This window comes from Numenius arquata, chromosome W (genome assembly GCF_964106895.1).
Source record: "Numenius arquata chromosome W, bNumArq3.hap1.1, whole genome shotgun sequence".
Classification (NCBI taxonomy): domain Eukaryota; kingdom Metazoa; phylum Chordata; class Aves; order Charadriiformes; family Scolopacidae; genus Numenius; species Numenius arquata.
In genome coordinates this window covers 25536459-25556441 of record NC_133615.1, presented here as the reverse complement: position 1 = coordinate 25556441, position 19983 = coordinate 25536459, and the positions used below count along the sequence as shown (strand labels likewise).

Sequence of the window (19983 nt, the reverse complement as noted above, 5' to 3'; positions counted from 1 at the left end):
TAGTGGGATGGACTTTGTCACCTGGATCCTCAACTTGTGGGCCATCAATACAAGAGCTAGGAGGAGAGGGGTTGCCAGTGAAGACTGAGGCATCCTGATGTCTTTATAAACTCTCTTTGTTACTGGTTAATAGGACACACCTTTGTCAATTTTGCTGTTGAAATCCTTGAGAACAACCTTAAAGTGGTGGATCCGATTGTAATTGGTTGCCAATTATTGATGTCATTCTGGCGCTCTGGTAAAGCAGATTTTGATATTAACACAGTCCGACATTCTCTCACCATGTCTGGTATAATTCCAGATACCAACCATAGACCGAAAAGTTCCATTAACTGGGTGTAATGAGGATCTATCTTAATAAGATCTCTCCAATTTAGCCCGTCTGGTCCTGGTGCTGCATTCTTACTCGTCTCTGACGTTTTTAGAGATTTCTTTTGCCGTAATCATGGCTTCGAATGCTGAGTTGTCTGCCTGGCCGATGGTTCTGAAAGCACCCAGGCCCTTGAATGTTCTCGGTGATTCCCATCTAGACTTGAACACTTTGTGCACCTCGACCAGTGGGATACCACACCTTGGGGATTCCACATCATCCAGGATAATACCAGCAAGTTTCCCTCTATCCAGGTAAAACAGCTGCTGGAATTGTAGGAATTTCCCCCACTTCACAGCCCTCTTCTTCATCCATGCAGTTGGAGCCACTTGGTTCAGAAGCATGAGCTCTTCAGGCCACTTGGAGCTTCCAACCTTGGCTTGCTTTCAACTTGGTGGACTTTTTAAACAGGCATGAATAGTAGTCCTTGGCTTCAGTTCCCTGAAGAATTGGCAGTTTTTCAGATGTCAGCCAATCAGAAATCACTCTTCAATAATGAGACCTCAGTCCCCCTCCTGCACGTGAGCCAGTGTCCACAAGATGTTCCCCTTCTTTTACTAGATGTCATCTCCATTCTTGATCTTTTTCCTTTCTCTTTATAGGACTTCTATTATGAAGTCCTCTTCTCTTATCACTTATCTGTTTAGCTGTTTTAGACAGAATATGTTCCGCAATCAGTTTTTTGATGTTCTTACGCCTTTCATACTGTTTGTCCAACTTCCGCAACAATTCCACCTCCTCCTCCAACCAGCGCTGCTGGTGCATCCCTCTTGCAGTACCTGCCTTGGGGCTAGAGACAGCAATCTGCTCAAGTTTCCTGGTAATTGGGTGAGCCAAGCGTTTATGTTGACCCAGGCTGATTTTTGTTTCAAATACTCTCACATTCCCCACAAGCCCAGTGCTCCACTGGGGCAAGTTCCATAGCCCCCTTACACTTTGGAACATGGCAGGCAATACTATGATGTTTCACATTCATTCTCCCACATCGGGCACACTGAAACTCCATGCACTCTCTTCAGATGTTTAATCAGTCCCGACATCTTTCTTATCTGGTTCCCACAACAGACATGGTAGATTTTTGTCCAGGACCTTCACCACCAGTGTGCCCTTGGTTGGCAGGCCAACACTGGAACCCAGGATAGGTGATAATGGCAACGGAGAAAGTTGGGCCATGGCTCCTGGAGTTGAGACTTCCCTCTCCTTTTCACTCTCATCCTCTCCTGGGTGGGGGCTAATGGTACTACCCATGAGACTCAGAGAAGTAGGTACCTCATACACCTCAGGCAACATGGCTAGTTTATCATTCCAGGCAGAAGGATGGTATTGCTCTAAACAATCTTCGAGTTAGTTAATAAACGCCAACCCTCTCAAATTCACTCCTCCTTCCACCAATTTCTTGTGGTCCTTGATGATATTAATGACCACCTTGTCTCACCAATCTGTAGGACTTGTTTGTGTGGCAACAGACACAAATGCAACCCACATCAGCCGACCCATTATGCCAATACGAATATTAGGGTGTATAATGCCTGACGGCACCCCTTGAAGCTGTCAGACTAAGCCCAACTATACCCGTGGGCACAGGCTCTGGGTAATGATACACGATCAGTGCCAGGAATTTGTTTCACCTTTTGTAAATACTATCGAGTGGTCAGTGAAGCCGATAGGGAGGAAGTAACTATAATTCCGCCACATTGGGGAAAAGAGGTCATCTTGGTTACCCTGAAGGGCATCCAGCAGGACTGCAAGGACATATGACCTTTGCAGCTTAGCCCAGTTAGTAACTATGGTCCCATCTTAAGAGAGTCATAGATGTCACACTCTGAGGATCGGGAGCAAAGCAGAAGCATCAAAAATCTGGAGTCAGTGGAGTCTGTGGGAGACTGTCCTGCATAAGCAAAGCAAGACTTTGCAATGTTGGTTTTGTTTTTTCTAGTACAAAGCTAGATTTTAATTTGTTGGTGACTTTAATGGTAAAGTCCAATTCAGAAGAGACAGCATCAAATCAAGAATCCATTTTGAACTCTTTAATCTCTAAGAACTAACCAACTCTTTTTTTTTGCTGGCAATAATAGCAATGCTTCAACCATTGTTTTAATTTGCAGACTATCTTCCTAAGCTAGTAGACTAAAAGATTTAGCTTTTCACACATTAAAACAGTGCAGTACATCAAGTGGTATGGGAATTTGGATTTGAGTAGAATTTGGCCTCCTTTCTTCACTCAAGCTCTTGCAGAAATTAGCAGCTTTGGCTCTAGCATAGCCTGTCACCAGGTCAGACACAGCCCAGACTGGGGGAGAGGAAGTGCATAGCTGCGGCTACATCATCTGATGCATGTATTGCTTTTGTCTTGGGATCATAGCTTTCATTAATATTAAAGAAGCAGAGAGAGAGGGGTAAGTCATCTCCTTATGTCATTTGAAATGAACTTCTGTGAATTATATGAGAGTAAACAGGGAGCAGACCAATAATGTAATCAAATGATATCACAAAGAACAGCTTTTTCAGATTATAAAGTCTTACTAGAACAGTTTGGTTTCCAAAGAATTTGGTTTAAATGAAATAAGTAACTACTTTAGAAAAAAATATTGTGGTGATTTTTGTAAAGAAACACTATTCTTGTTTGGAGCAGCAAGGGCTTTTAGTTATGGGAGAAATCATGGATAGTAGAAGCATCACAGGTCTGTGGCACGTAAATTGCCCATTTCCCTAACCTTATATAATGGGAGATAGGATGCAAGACTCTCAATCTTGGAGGCTGCTTTTTCTTTTAATTGAAATTGGATAGGGATCAGAAACACTATATCTTTGTCTCAAACTGATTTTGTATTACAGACCTGATTTAGAGATCTCTGAAAGGTAGTGACTCTAGACTTCATCAGCTATTGGATAATATTCTTGAGAGCAGATTTTTATCTCCAACCTGTGCAAAAGCCTGTGAGTCACTTAAATCCCACTAATTTTTGCATCCAGCAAGGAGTCCCAACATTGAAAGCCATAGGAGTCTCATTCTAAGCTGAGTATCTCCTTACTGATCCGATTTATTCAATGTTGACTCCTTTTAGCCGAGATCTGCATGAGCTTCAGAACATGATGTTTTTTCTAGCCCCCTACTCAAAATCTGCAAGAGCAGGCATTTTGGCTGTAAGCATCAGCCTATTCATAGGTGCAGGAGGCAGCGTTCACCTGTAAAGGTGGTTCTTGAATGCACACTCTTTGTTTCCCCTAAGTGAGAAGCAGTGAGATGGATTTAGTCTCTGTTGTGGTTTAACCCCAGCCAGCAACTAAGCACCACACAGCCACTTGCTCACTCCCCTCACAGTGGGATGGGGGAGAGAATCAGAAGAGTAAAAGTGAGAAAACTCATGGGTTGAGATAAAAACAGTTTAATAGGTAAAGCAAAAGACACACATGCAAGCAAAGCAAAACCTTCACTACTTCCCATTGGCAGGCGGGTGTTCAGTCATCTCCAGGAAAGCAGGGCTCTGTCATGCATAATGGTTACTTGGAAAGACAAAATGCCATAACTCTGAACGTCCCTCCCTTCCTCCTTCTTCCCCCAGTTTTATTGCTGAGCATGATGTCATATGGTATGGAATATCCCTTTGGTCAGTTGGGGTCAGCTGTTCCAGCTGTGTCCCCTCCCAACTTCTTGTGCACCTAAAGCCTACTCATTGGCGGGGCAGTGTGAGAAGGAGAAAAAGCCTTGACTCTGTGTAAGCACTGCTCAGCAATAACAAAACATCCCTGTATTATCAACACTATTTTCAGCACAAATCCAAAACGTAGCCCCATACTAGCTACTATGAAGAAACTTAAGTCTATCCCAGCTAAAACCAGCACAGTCTCTTAGGTAGTTTGTTGGACTATACTCTGTGTGGATGGATTTAACAGAAATACAGGTATGATTACATGTCAAAGTGATCTCTGTATGGGGAAGAATGCTAAATAAAAGTGCATGAACGGACAATATAACATTAGCAGATTCTCATGTAAATGCTCAGTTATGTATTCTTGTTGAAGACTGTTGCTATAAGTGGATTTTGAAATGGTTTATTATGCATTACTTTGCAGGGCTGGACACTTTAAATAACAGTGGACCACAAATCTTTCCAGATGAAAAAATTGTAGAGGAAGGCTTTGACATCACTGTTGCATTGGAAGGAAAGGTCAAATCATTGAGGAATTAATTTTAGTTCCAGCTGTCCATGATTTCAATCGCACAAAGTCAAGTTGGACTTCTCACTGTGAAAAATGTGGCACATCAAGAAGTGCCTCACATCACTGTCTACTGTCAAGAATCTTGCAATGAAGAGCAATGCTATGATCATGAATATTTCTTTGTGGGTAGTAAGTGAATGCTTTATTACAGTTCTGTTTTCCTGCTGTTATTAATCAAGAATGGTTGTGGGGAATAGGGAGATAAACAAAAAAAGCTTGCTGTACATTGTCATTACCCTGTTACGTCTAGCTGAACTATTTAATGTCTGACTTCAGATTTGTATGCTTGCATATAGAAAGCATTAAAGAATCATAGAATAGAATCATAGAATGGTTTGGGTTGGAAGGGACCTTTAAAGGTCATCTAGTCCAACTTCCCTGCAACGAGCAGGGATATCTTAAACTATATCAGGTTGCCCAGAGCCCCGTCCAACCTGATCTTGAATGTTACCAGGGATGGGGCATCTACCACCTCTCTAGGCAACCTCTTCCAGTGTTTCACCACCCTCATCACAAAAAATTTCTTCCTTATATCTAGTCTGAATCTACCCTCTTTTAGTTTAAAACCATTACCCCTTGCCTATTGCTACAGACCCTATTAAAAACTCTGTCCCCATCTTTCTTATAAGCCCCCTTTAAGTACTGAAAGGCCACAATAAGGTCTCCCCGGAGCCTTCTCTTCTCTAGGCTAAACAACCCCAACTCTCTCAGCCTGTCTTCATAGGAGAGGTGTTCCATCCCTCTGATCATTTTTGTGGCCCTCCTCTGGACCTGTTCCAATAGGTCTGTGGGAAAGTAACGGAACATTGGTGAGGAGGACTGTAAATACACTCAAGTAACTTGCATGTGGGGTGCTGGAAAACACATCTATCACACTAATTGTTGCTTAGCTTTGTGTGCTCAACAAGTAGAACATCTGCACTTAGATAACATAGGCCTGGGATGGACTCAGGGGCACCTTATCGAACACGCCTGAGATTCCTGCCCTGCTGTTGAAGAGATCAAAGCACAGCGGAAAACTATGCCTGCCAGAATCCTTGAAATACAGGCCCAAACAGCAAGTGGGAGCTCTCTCGCTCTCTCACTCCCTTGCTAACAAGGACTCTCTTGCTAATAAGGACTCTCGCTGCGCGGTGCCTGTGTCCCCTGCTTGCCTGCCTCTGCCCAGGTGCTGCTTCAGAGGATCCCCGATCCATGAGGTATTGAGATTAAATTTGTTCTTTGCCCTTAATCCATGGTTTTGTGGTTGTTCCTGTGTCCTGCCTGCATCGGCTCACACAAGGTCCGTGTCTTTCTTGTAGTCAGGACTCCAGAGTTGGACGCAGTACTCCAGGTGGGGTCTCACCTGAGTGGAGTAGAGGGACAGAATCACCTTCCTTGACCTGCTGGCCATGCTTCTTTTGATGCAGCCCAGGATACGGTTGGCTTTCTGGGCTGCAAGTGCCCATTTCTGGCTCATGTCCAGTTTTTCATCCACCAGTATTCCCAAGTCCTTGGCCAGGCTGCTCTCAATCCCTTCATCCCCCAACCTGCATTGATACTGGGGGTTGGCCTGACCCAGGTGCAGGACCTTGTACTTGGCCATGTTGAACCTCATGAGATTCACATGGGGCCACTTCTTGAGCTTGTCCAGGTCCATCTGGATGGCATCCCTGTCCCTCAGGCATCAACTGCACCACTCAGCTTGGTGTCATCTGCAAATTTGCTGAGGGTGCACTCGATCTCACTGTCTACGTCACTGATGAAGATATTAAACAGCACTGGTCCCAATATGGACCCCTGAGGGACACCACTCATCACTGATCTCCATCCAGACATTGAGCTGTTTACCACTACTCTCTGGATGCACCATCCAGCCAATTCCTTATCCACCAACCAGTCCATCCATCAAATCTCCATTTCAGAGAGAAGGATGTTGTGGGGGACCGTGTCAAAGGCCTTACAGAAGTCCAGATAGATGACATCCATAGCTCTTCCCTTGTCCACTGATGTAGTCACTCCATCACAGAAGGCCAGTAGGTTGGTCAGGCAGGACTTGCCCTTGGTGGAGCCATGTTGGCTGTCTCAAATCACCTGCCTGTCCTCTACGTGCCTTAACACAGCTTCTAGGAGGATCTGTTCCATGATCTTCCCAGGCACAGAGGTGAGGCTGTGTTCTGGGTTGAGTGACATAGGACTAGCTTCTCTTCTAATGCTGGGGAAAACTGCACTTTTAGAAGGCTCTAGTGTCTGAATTCGTGAAAATATTTACTTTATAGCCAGCCAGGCTCTGTGGGATTCACGGTCTCAGTGTTTTCGAGCCTTGCCAGGTGCAGGGACAAGGAGGAGCGAGACCTGGGCATTTGACCCAGGCTGGCCAACAGGAGTATTTCATACCATGAACGTCACACCCAATATAAATTAGAAAAGTTTGCTGTGTAGTGCTCTCTCCCTTGGTGGCGGCAGTCCAGAGAACTTCTTGCCCCAGTGCCAGACCCCTGAGGCCTTCCCTTCCTTCTGAAGCCGTAGCGCTCACAGTGTTCGACACTTGTCCACGGCTAGGAGCGCATGGCTTCCTACTGATATAATTGGCTGAGTATAATTCTTCTATATCTTATATTAATATCAGGATTGATACTGGTTCTTTAGTATTATTGTTAATTATTTAGTCTTATCCTATTAAATCTATTTATATTTCAACCCTCGTGTTTCTTTGTGTTCCCCAATTCCCCTTTCCGGGCAGGGAGGGGTCATCGGGTGATAGAATAATTGTCTAAACGACAATAAATTGTTATGGGTTTTCTCAAACCATAACAGGCTTTCTACTCTTTTTAAAAATGGGTGCAATGTTTCCCTTTTCCCAGTCACCAGGGACTTCACCTGACTGCCATGACATTTCAGATGTTATGGAGAGTGGCTTGGCAACTACATCAGTCAATTCCCTCAGGACTCTGGGATGCATATTGTCAGATCCCATAGACTTCTGTATGTTCAGGTTCCTCAGGTGGTCTTGAACCTGATCTTCTCTTACAGTGGGAGGGACTTTTCTCTCCCAGTCCCTGCCTTGCGGTCCATCCACTCGAGAGATGTGAAAAAAGAGGTTGCCAGTGAAGACTGAGGCAAAAAAGTTGAGTACCTCAGCCTTCTCCTTGTCTGTTGTTACCAGTTTGCCAGTCAATAGAAAATAGAAGCCTTCATTTTAAATGTATTTAGATTCATCTCATTAATTGATCCTAGGACAAGTGACTGATTTTTTAAAATACACCTACCCATTTAGGAGTTCAGCTTCGCTGTCTGTGTGCATGTGGTAAGAAGTCAGCACAGTCCCCCTTTCAAAGGCTGGTAGCAATTTTTACAGATGGAACACAATACAGATTAAATTAATGAATGTATTAATGTAACAAAAAATAATAATGTGCTTGGATTGCAATTAATTTATTGTGTTGTCCTGATTTTCTCTGCAGAGTGGTCACTGAATAAGTGAAATAATGACATATGTGGTAAACCAGGCTTTGTACACATCCATTATTTCTAGTTTGTTTATATGGTAAAAAGGTTGATGACTTCTGCCTTGACTTCTATGCTGTTGGGGATTTTTGGTTATTCCCTCTGACAAGAATCATCTGATACACCTAATGCTTTTTCCAGCCAAACTCAAGACATGAGAACAGTAATGTGTACTTTGAGCCAAAGAGGAGATACCTATCTTTATGGACATCACTCACCGAAATACACCATATCTGAAAAGTAAGTCAGCTCATTGTTATATTAACTCTGGCCTGTGCAGTACAGAACAGTCAGGTTCTTTTTGTCCTTTAAAAGCTGTGGAAATGTTTTTTTATCCTTGTTGCAATCAGCTGCCTGCCACTTTCCAGCTCACTGATCACCTTATTTAACAAAGTTTGAGCAGTGCAGAACTGCTCTGAGTTAGACTACCTATAAAAAAGTTGCTGGTCTGTCAGACCAACTTCTACTTACTAAAGCATGTTATAACCATTCTTTTGGGTTAACTTGTCTGGATATCTTTCAGTAGGTATGTAGAAACCCTGTAGTCAAGATATACATAGCTTAAAATTTTACCGTAATTATTTATTGGGTAACACACACAACAGATAACTAGGAATGAATCAGTTGTAGGCTGAGTATTAGTGTGTTCGCAGTTCACTGATACTAATGCAGAGTCAAACTGATGATTCCCAGCTAGCCCCCAGTTAGAATGATTAGCCTCCATGGTTCTTTTTCTTTAGGATTTTATAACTTTCCATGCCAGTGTTTTCCTTCTTGAGTCCTTGGGCTACTGACAATCCTACTTCTGTCTATCATTTCAACTGCTGCTTTTTTCAATCTCTCTGCATACTTTCTCACAGCTCTGTCTTAGCAGTCTGACTCAAGGTTACATAGCTGTGGCATATTAGACCTGGGTCTTGACTCCTTGCTACAGAGGCATCTAAATGGAGAGGAGACTGCAGAGAAAGAGGAACTCATATAACAGGACAGATGCCTAATCATCACAACAAACTTTAATCAAAAGATCTCAGCAGAAGGCAGGTCATCATTGCATATACCTACATGGTCTCTGCATCATTCACTTCTATTAAGATATTATGATGGTTATTTAAAAATTGAAGGTTAGAAAATGCATTGAAATTACTGCTTCATTTAAAAGCATAACAGTAGGCATGTGAATGGTTTCATTCTTGGCAAATCAAGTCCCTATTTTAGAAAGCTGTAAACCCATGATAAAATTGCTAAAAGCAATTTAGCTTTATCTTAAAAGGATAAAGTAAATAGACTTTGAAGAAAACTTTCTTCTAAGGATATCTATATTCATCCTACTTTAGGCTAAGAGAAATAAGTGGGTGGCTTCTTATAGTCCCCTTCAACCTTATTTTCTGTGATGCTGTATTCTAGCTGGTCATCAACAATTTCAACATCTATCTTAATTCTACATTATGTAAAAATGTCTTTCTCTTTTTTTTTTCCTTTTTTTCTTTTTTTTTTCTCCCTCCTCTTTGATAGGTTTTCCCAAAACACGATTCCATTCACAGTAAGTTGTTCTGAGCGGTGCTTGTGTTCTTGGGATATAGGCAACAGAGGATCTGTAATATCACAGTGACTGTTGAAAACCCGCCAGGAAAGAAAACTGTTATTACTGATGGTACTGTCTTTCCAAAATAAAAATTAGGCAAATAAAATGACAAACACCTCTCCATACGAGATATGATACAAGTGTAAGCAGATATTGGCAGGAGAGGGGGGATGGTGCTAACGTGGGACAGTAGCATCTGCTCTGCTACTGTAAGGGAAGAATAGTCCAGCATCAATGAAATAAAACAGGTTATTCTGTAAGCAGTAACTGATGGCTGTGGTTCCTTCTTCCCTATTAAGCTGTTCTTTATCACAGTGTGCACCAGGTCCTATAAGTTCCTACCTACTCCTCAAAAAAGGCAGCATATCCTGTGTCTCCAGCAGTATTTCCAGTTCTCCTTGTGTCTTCTAGCCCCACCACATCCACCTTAGTGTTCCCAAAGTCCTGTGGTCTCCTTACCTGTTTAAAGAAGCAGGAGGCAACATGTGCTTAGCTTGGTTCTGAAGCTGACAGGCTGATGGACTGGGAGGCTGCTGGTGTAACCACTGCATTCTGTCAGCGCTTCTTTCCTTAGAGGCAGATTACAGCTTTGCTAGATCCAGTTTTTCATATGACTTATAGGAACATATGTTAACTGTCTGTCTCTCTTAATTTTGTCTTAGAGAAGCATGAGAGTTCTAAAGGTTGATTATTTGATTGTTTGGGGGTGGAAGAAATGGAGCAGGAAGAAAGTAGTAAACTGACAGGTTGTAGTGAGACAACACAATATTATAAGCTTAGTTTTCATGGGAAATCAGACTAAAATATGTTATATTCAATGTGCTAAGTACATTAAAGTTTCACTACAATTTTCTTTTTCCAGTTCTAGTGATTGTTACAAGTTACAAAAATGATATATAATATTTATGATGAGTTAACCTTTTAAGTAGTGATTACAATAAAGTCCTTTATGTTTTCTCTGATCCTGGAAATTTACAGTAGAATTTTCATGGAATCATGGAATCACCTTACTTAAAGGATGACAGCAAATAAAGGAAAACTGAAGTCCATTGTTTCCAATTCTGCATGTGGTAGCTGGGACATTCTGTATCAAACACAAACTCCTTTGAGCCTGAAAGTCCTCAGATGATTGTAATTCATGGTCCATAAAGTTCTAGGATAATGGCCAAAGCTGTAAACATACCACTCACTTGCATTAACATGTCTTATTCCTTATAATTGGGCTGATAATATAGGAGAGTTTGAGATCTGCTGCTCTCGCTGAATACTGCTTACATAGCAGTAAAGGATCTCGGGTTATCAAACCCAGAGTAATATTAGCTGAGGGAGCTGAAGCAGCACGTATGTATCACTGGAAGGAGATGCCATTGCTGTTTTCCTCCCCTGTCACAGGTTGGCACATCATGCTTTGTAGTCTGGTACTACAAGCACATGCCCTGGATACATCTCTGCAAAATCAACATGTAAACACTTAGATTTGGTTAGCCTCTACTGCAACTAACTTGTCTGCATTTTATACTAAGGGAAGATTAACAGCTGCAGATCTTTAGACAACTTGTTTCAGTGGTGCATCAACACCAGCAGCTGTATTATAGAATTATACTGTGCTGAGTGACTTTGATATTAATGTCTCTCATTGCTATCTTTTCTGAGTAGGTAACGGCTATGTGCCAATGAACATTACAAAATTGACTGGTGGTGGACTGTTTCCTCCCTGGACACCAGAAACGCTTCTTCGACTTTGAAAACATGTTGCTTCAACGTAACTGATGAAACAGTCAGCACAGAGCACAACATTCAACATTCTCCAGGACTGAAAGCATCAAATGGAAAAACCTACTGGTGGTGCCTGGCTGGCTGAGGGGTTTAATTCCTGGATAGGAGGAATGGGACACCTGATTCAAAGCATTATTGTACAGATATGTTTATTCTTTTTTCTATATATGTTTACTGCATGCCTCTGTAAATTAGTCTGTACTACACCCCACAAGCCTAAATGAACATCTCCAGCTTTGTCAATCCCAGCAGAAGCGGTCTCTTGAGCGAGGGGGTGGAATGTGGGAAAGTAACGGAAGATTGGTGAGGAGGACTGTAAACATGCTCAAGTGACTCACACGTGGGGTGCTGGAAAACACATCTATCACACTAATTGTTGCTTAGTTTTGTGTGCTCAACAAGTAGAACATCTGCACTTAGATAACATAGGCCTGGGATGGACTCAGGGGCACCTTATCGAACATGCCCGAGATTCCTGCCCTGCTGTTGAAGAAGATCAAAGCACAGAGGAAAACTATGCCTGCCTGAATCCTTGAAATACAGGCCCAAACAGCAAGTGGGAGCTCTCTTGCTCTCTCACTCCCTTGCTAACAAGGACTTTCTTGCTAATAAGAACTGCCTCTTGCTCCACAGTGCCTGCTTTCCCTGCCTCTGCCCAGGTGCTGCTTCGGAGATTCCCCGATCCATGAGATACCGAGATATTAAATTTGTTCTTTGCCTTTCATCCGTGGTTTTGTGGTTGTTCCTGCATCCTGACTGCATCTGCTCACACACAATCTAAATATTATGAGCGTGTTGGTGTGTCTGTTTTCTGGATTTATTTGCTCCTAAGCTCTACACTGATCATGTAGTCCACATGGGCAGCCATTGCTGGCACTAATTCATATTTCCAACACTAGCAATACTGCTGGATAAAGTACATGGTGTGACTGGTCTGCATATGTGGCTCTGTCCTCTGCTGGATGGGTTCTGAGATTTGTTGAATTATATGAAAATACTTATGGGGCTTATAATTGCTGTTAGCTATTGCTAATCTTTGTCATGTTTTTTTGACTCATATCATAGAATCATAGAATCATAGAATGGTTAGAGTTGGAAGAGACCTTAAAGATCATCGAGTTTCAACCCCACTGCCATGGGCAGGGACACCTCCCACTAGAGCAGGTTGCTCAAAGCCCCATCCAGCCTGGCCTTGAACACTTCCAGGGATGGGGCATCCACAACTTCCCTGGGCAACCTGTTCCAGTGCCTCACCACTCTCACAGGAAAGAATTTCTTTCTAGTATCTAATGTAAATCTCCCCTCTTTCAGTTTAAAACCATTACCCCTCATCCTATCGCTAAACTCCCTGACAAAGAGTCCCTCCCCATCTCTCCTGTAGGCTCCCTTCAGATATTGGAAGGCTGCTATGAGGTCTCCCCGGAGCCTTCTCTTCTCCAGGCTGAACAACCCCAGCTCTCTCAGCCTGTCTTCATAGGAGAGGGGCTCCAGCCCCCTGATCATTTTCATGGCCCTCGGCTGGACCTGTTCCAACAGGTCCATGTCCTTCCTGTGTTGAGGACTCCAAAGCTGGACACAGTATTCCAGGTGGGGTCTCACCAGAGCAGAGTAGAGGGGTAGAATCACCTCCCTCAACCTGCTGGCCACACTTCTTTTGATACAGCCTAGGATGCGGCTGGCTTTCTGGGCTGCCAGTGCACACTGCCGGCTCATGTTGAGCTTCTCATCCACAAGCACTCCCAAGTCCTTCTCCTCAGGGCTGCTCTCAATCCATTTTCTGCCCAACCTGTATTTGTGCCTGGGATTGCCACATCCCAGGTGCAGGACCCTGCACTTGTCTTGGTTGAACTTCATCAGGTTCACATGGGCCCACTTCTCAAGCCTGTCCAGGTCCCTCTGGATGGCATCCCTTCCCTCCAATGTGTCGACCGTGCCACACAGCTTGGTGTCATCAGTAAACTTGCTGAGGATACACTCTATCCCATTGTCCATGTCTGTGACAAAGATGTTAAAGAGCACTGGTCCCAGTACTGACCCCCAAGGAATGCCACTTGTCACTGGCTTCCACTTGGACATTGAGCTGTTGACCGCAATCCTTTGAGTGCGGCCATCCAGCCAGTTCCTTATCCACTGAATGGTCCATCCATCAAATCCATGACTTTCCAATCTTAGACCAGGAAGTTGTGCGGGACGGTGTCGAACACTTTGCATAAGTCCAGGTAGATGATGTCTGTTGCTCTCCCCTTGTATACCAAGGCTGTGGCAATATCGTAAAAGGCCATCTAATTTGTCAGGCATGACTTACCCTTGGTGAAGCCATGTTGGCTGTCACCAATCACCTCTATATTTTCCATGTGCCTCAGCAGAGATTTCCCGGAGGATCTGCTCCATGATCTTGCCAGGCACAGAGGTGAGACTGACTGGCCTGTAGTTCCCCGGGTCTTCCTTTTTTCCCTTTTTGAAAATGGGGGTTATGTTTCCCCTTTTCCAGTCAGTGGGAACTTCACCAGACTGCCACAACTTCTCAAATATGATGGAAAGCAGCTTAGCAACTTTATCCATCAGCTCCCTCAGGACCTGCGGATGGATTTCATCAGGTCCCATGGACTTATGCACCTTCAGGTTCCTTAGATGGTCTCGAACCTGATCTTCTCCTAAAGTGGGCAGTTCTTCATTCTCATAGCCCATGTTTTTGCCTTCTGCAACTTGGGTGGTGTGGTTAGAGCCCTTGCCAGTGAAGATCGAGGCGAAAAAGTCATTCAGTAACTCAGCCTTCTCCATATCCTGGGTGACCAGGTCTCCCGTTTCATTCTGGAGGGGGCCCACATCTTCCCTCATCTTCCTTTTATCCCTGACATACTTATAAAAGTTTTTCTTGTTATCCTTTATGTCCCTGGCCATATTTAATTTTATCTGGGTTTTAGCTTGCCTGACCTGGTCCCTGGCTGCTCAGGCAATTTCTCTGTATTCCTCCCAGTCTACCCGTCCTTGCTTCCACCCTCTATAGGCCTCCTTTTTGTTTTTGAGCTTATCTAGGAGCTCCTTGTTCATCTGTGCAGGCTTTTTTGCCTGACTACTTCTTTCTTGGGATGCACCACTCCTGAGCTTGGAGGAGGTGATCCTTGAATACTAACCAGCTTTCTTGGGCCCCTCTCCCCTCCAGTCCTTTTTTCCATATCATCATCTTACACACAAATGGTGGAGAAATGTGTTGAAGGCTTTTTTGATATTAGTCCAGGAGCTTTCTGTATACTGTTGACTGTACTTGATGGTAGTGTGTCTGATTTCTAGTGAGGGAAGTTTTTCTTCCCATCCTCTTCCACATCCTTGAAGATTATTTCAGTAGACTCCTTGTCTTGTTCCACCTCTTTCAAAACCAGTGAGACTGATTGACTCTTTGCATACATACTGTGGTTTCTCTGTAGTGCTAAAGGCATTATGAATATCAGGAGCAAAGTGTGTTCTGTCTTTAGTATTGCCCAAGAGCTGTTTGATCAAATTGCTGCTGCAGTTTACCATTTCAGGAGACCATTTAGAGGAGATACTTAAAAGCATGCTCACTTTTTGACTCTTGATGGAACTCACCTTGCCTCTTAGGAGGGCAGGAGGGGAAAAAGGTTAGGGGAAAAAATGGAAAGAAAAGACAGGTGTAGATGCTGTGTATATGTCTAGAACAGCATCCTACTTACATGAACTGAGTAAGAGATCCAGATTGGGTGAGGCTAAGGTCTCAGCAAATTCCCTCCTTGATGTAAAAAGTAGTTATTTAACAGGTTATGAGTGACTCCTACTCAAACAGTTACACAGAGATGGCTTGCAGACCTCTTTTTGGATCTCCCAGTCTTTGGATCTTGTGCGTATATTATTTTCTTTTTTTTTTTTTTTTTTTATTATTGTTCCATGATTATCTTTTCCAAGTCAAGCTTAACTGGCTATCATAGGATTTAGAGGAAGAACTATTTTTTTCAGACAAAAGCCTCTTGCTCATGAAGCAAAACTGAGCTCTGACTGTTCTGTTTTTCTGTCTTGCAGCACAACAGTTCAGACACACATCTCCATTATGCCAGCATCACCCTGGGTGGATTGCAGCCAGACACAGAATACACAGCTAGAGTACACTGTGGGGCAGCTAAGCATTTCTGGGGGTGGAGCGAATGAAGCAAAGCTAGAACCATCAGAACAAAGGAAGCAAGTATGTCCAGCCTATTGAGAAGGGAAACATGAAGGATGTTTTTCACTTGCCATCTCTATTTGCTGCTACTCTTCTGGTGTGTAGCTAAAGCAGAGGCCTATTGCACGCATAAAAGTAGAAGCGCACTAAGCAAACTTTAAGAAGGTGGCTTCCTAAACAACTCTCTTCCTACATGCCAGTCTCTTTTATTTCATCCAGTGCAGGCCATGGGAAATCCAGATGACTGGGAGGATAGACAGACTGAGTTACAGTGTTCTGTGAAGGCTGGAGGAACTGTACAGAGGTGGGAACAAGCTCCTGGAAACTGCAAGCAAATAGAGTTTTTCCTTGGGAAATGAACCAAGCATTAATTCAGAAAAAAGAATGAAGAGAGCAAGAAGCTAAAGGATAATGATATGGCAAGACCTGGGAGTGATGGGGAAAGAGAGGTTTTGGGGGTTGAATTTCTTCAAACATGAGGAAGCAATTAGACAGTTTATCCTTTCTGCACCTATAGCATCTTTCTTTTGCTGTATTTATTGCAGCTCCATCAAGGAAACTGAACATCTAGAGAGAAATTATGCAGGTTCTGGGGGGGTGTAATGTAACCTTGTTCTGGAAGGTGAGACATGAGTACAGAAACAGAAGCAAAACCCTTCATAAAGGGATTGGAAAATACTCCCATGAACTTTAACAAGTTTGTATGCACTTAATAGTAATTCGTTATGGAAATGTCTTTTAAGAGTTTAAGACAAATATTATATATAACATATTTCAGAATGTGTGTAGCTGTATGATGGTGTGCTGTCCTGGCATTTCAGACATGTATACTTCTGTTTTTCTAAGCATTTTAACAAGAAAAATCCCATTACTGAGATTTCTGCATTTGTATTTCAACCAGTATATATATGCATGCATGCAAATAAGTATTTATATTGTTACATAAATAATACATCAGAGTAGTTATTTTAAGTTCTAATTGCTCTTCTCATATTTTTTCAGCAATATTTAGTAATTGGTGTCTACCCACATATTTCTTTCTCAGTAAGCACCAAACTTTTGAGCAAATGGAAGAAGTATTTTATATGAAGTAACCTGGGAAAAAGTAGATGGCTTTAAGCCTGAACACATCTCCTTTTCATCAGTCCATAATAGCACAAGGATTTCCATTGATAACCATCCCTACAGCATCAGTATCACGACAAAGGCCAATGTTAATTATTCACTTCCTTCAGTGTTGATCATCCCTGGAGTCACAGGTAACAGTAGGAGTAGTTTCTGTTAAACTTAGATTTCTGTTATGAGAGTTTTGTTTCCACATATTTTAAGTGAAGTGATAATTTATCATCTTGGGGGAATAAATTAACCTGTCCTGTTAACTCAAATCACAGTTATTTGGAAATTATTACTGTATTTTTGCATATAAGGTGGTAACTGTATGTATATTAAGCTTAAGTGCTTTGATCCATCCCTTGCAACAGAAAGTCTGTTTTCCACAGAGAATCTCCACAGAACAAAACACATTTAGCCTTAAATTAGGGCCTCAGACCTGTGGCAAGCGCCATGAAGGTGCATCCAATGCCTTGCAGGGAACTCTTGTGTGTGATTAGCCTCTTGTGTCTTTCTGTTTATGACTCTAGGTTTCTGCAGTTGAGTTATTTTAATGAAAATATAGTAATAATTACTGGATATTTTTTGAGACATCAGCTTCCTGCATACAAAGAGATCAGCTTTCAGAATGTGAAAGAGTCTATATGTCTGATAGTGAAGGAACACAAATATTTTATTGTTTTAACAGTTTAGCACAGAAACTATATTGACTTTCATTTATGAATCTGAGGTCTCATGCAGGAAAATAATAGAGACTGTTTTGCTCATTCCTAGGCACTGAAAAATAGCTCAGTGGCTCAGAGCTTAAAGAAGAACAGGTTAATGGTACAGATGATAGCATTTTTATTTCCTGGGAGCCTAGACATACATATGACAGTTATATTATCGATTGGTGTAACTTTCCAATGTTGCAGCCTTGTGATTTGCAGTGGAAGAGATTTGAGCCCAACACTTCCAGTGCTCTGATCGACTCAGGTGAAAGCTGAACAATTTTTCTTTCTGATGTCTATGCAGCAATCTTTTATGCTGTGGGCATTAATTTAATTTAGGAAACAAATCCTGTGCAAGTGCAATTCTTCAAAAGCATGTGGCATCATGTTTTGCCTAGCAGATGAATTAGACACCACAAATGTGCCAGCACCATTAAGCCTTGGAAATCAGCACAGTATTTTAGCAAAACCTCTTCTGAGTAGTTTGTAGTAATATCTTGAAGGAGGGTAGTGAAGTTAATGAAAGAGTTCAAAATCTTTTTAGCAGGAGAGATGCAAAATGGAACTCTGCTTTATCTGTAACATGGGTCAGAAGTTTAGATTCAGGCACTGTGCAGTGAGAGGTTTAGTGCTCTCAGTGTACCACAAAGAATGTGCCTGAGCACTAGGCCTTGATTAAGGACCAGTTGTGTGTTTTTTTTATCCCAGTGGTGGCCATTAGACCTAAATCCTTTCTGGCTGTGTAAAAGTCGCTCTGATATACTTCTGTAGCTGCAGGAATATAGCCTTCCTGGAATCTCTCAAGCTGAGAGTTCACTTTGGAATGAAATGCTTGAACAAAATTTGACAGAACACATTTCAATATGCAAAAAAGAAACTGTACCTCTATTCATATGAACACATGGGAGCCTGCATCCTCACTGAAGGAGAGTGTGGTAACTGCCTTAATGGAAAAAAAACCAAAAACCCATCCAGTTCCTCAGTGGGTTGCACTTGGTTAATGTGAATGGGAGTGGATGTCAGTGAGGATAACATGGAATCCTGATGCATGAGTATATGTGTACATTAAACAGTCCAAAAGACGACCCTTGTCTGTGCCAGAAATGGAAATGAAATGATCCTGCTCTTTGACATATTCAGAGTCTATTGTGCACTCATCTTGAATACTCTGGGGCAACAAAATTATATTAAAAAAACCAACCCGAAATTCTCTCTTTCAGACACAATACATGTGTTCGTCACATTATGTACACTAAGAATTGGCTTACTCTATGTCATCTTCAATTGCTTTAATAGCACAATAGCACACACAGAAGATTTCTAATGGATTATAGACCTCTGTAGGTCTATAGCAGTTAGGTAAAAGCAAAACCAAAAGACAAACTATAACCTGTTTTTGTAATCAGTTCCACTATTTTCTAGCTGCTTTTGTTCTGGGGGTGAGATACAACTTCCACATCTATGGATATGGTGCTAATAGAGCCTCCTTATTGGAGAATAAGACCGGTTAGCTCAGGGACCTATGTAAGTTGGCTACATATTTAGGGTTTGTGCATTTGCTAAATTCATGTCATAAACAGAGGAATTCCACAGCCTTCCTCCTGTAACTAGCTAAACATGCATTTTCTGTGTTGCTTCTGTATCATCAGTGAAGCATTTAAAAGTTGTAAAACAATGTACATGACCTACATAGGGGATGTTTGACTAGTGCAGTGACCAGGTAGAGCCCACATAAATTAGGGTAGCTAAACTAAGCTATGAGTAGCAGTCACTGCTTTGTGTATAATGTGGACTGCGTGAAGGCCTGGTGAAGTTGACAGGTTTTTTGGAGCACTTTGGCTTTGTTCGGCTTTTAAATACAAGTAAGATATAAACAGAAATACCACATGGGAATTTAGAAGTTTTTCAAGTGAGACGATAAACATTCTTGAAGACTAATGGCAAGTTTAACATGAATTTCCTTTCTTCCAGCTCCTCTGCTTGACCCTGTTGTGGAAAAAGTTGAACTGACTTTCAATGCAGTAACACTATCTTGGGATTCTTATCCCACAAATGAGTCACAGTCTGGTTTTGTAAGAAGTTACCATATTTATGTATTGTCTGTGCAAGAGAATTGCAATTTGAAAGGATCACTGAAAAATCTATTATTTTTAATTTTTCCATTCTTTGCTTAGTAAAGATTCAGAGAAATATTTTTCCTGTTGGCTACATTTAGAGTGACATTTATTATACAGAAATTAACATAATTTAATATCATAATTTAGTGAAAAATTCTCCTTTTGATATTCATGTGACACTGCAGTGATCAGTTTATATTCTGCAGTCTGTTACTGCAAAAAGTGAAAGCATAATTGGAGAATAAATGAAATCTTTTGATAGAGTAGATAATATTTCCAGTGTTACTGTTCAAGACACGACACTGTCTGAACACAACACACCATATCATATGATAGTGCACTTTGCTGCAGCCTGTGAACTGTATCCACCCACTCCTCCTGCCCCTCACATCCCTCTGCTGCAGGGCACAGCAGTGATGCACTTGCTGGCCCTTGGGAGG

The 19983-nt window shown here is 42.2% G+C and overlaps 1 pseudogene; it reads left to right on the top strand.

Moving 5' to 3' along the window:
* Positions 1-445: 445 nt before the first annotated feature.
* LOC141476807 (oncostatin-M-specific receptor subunit beta-like) lies at positions 446-19641 on the top strand (annotated as a pseudogene).
* The last annotated feature ends 342 nt before the right edge of the window (positions 19642-19983 follow it).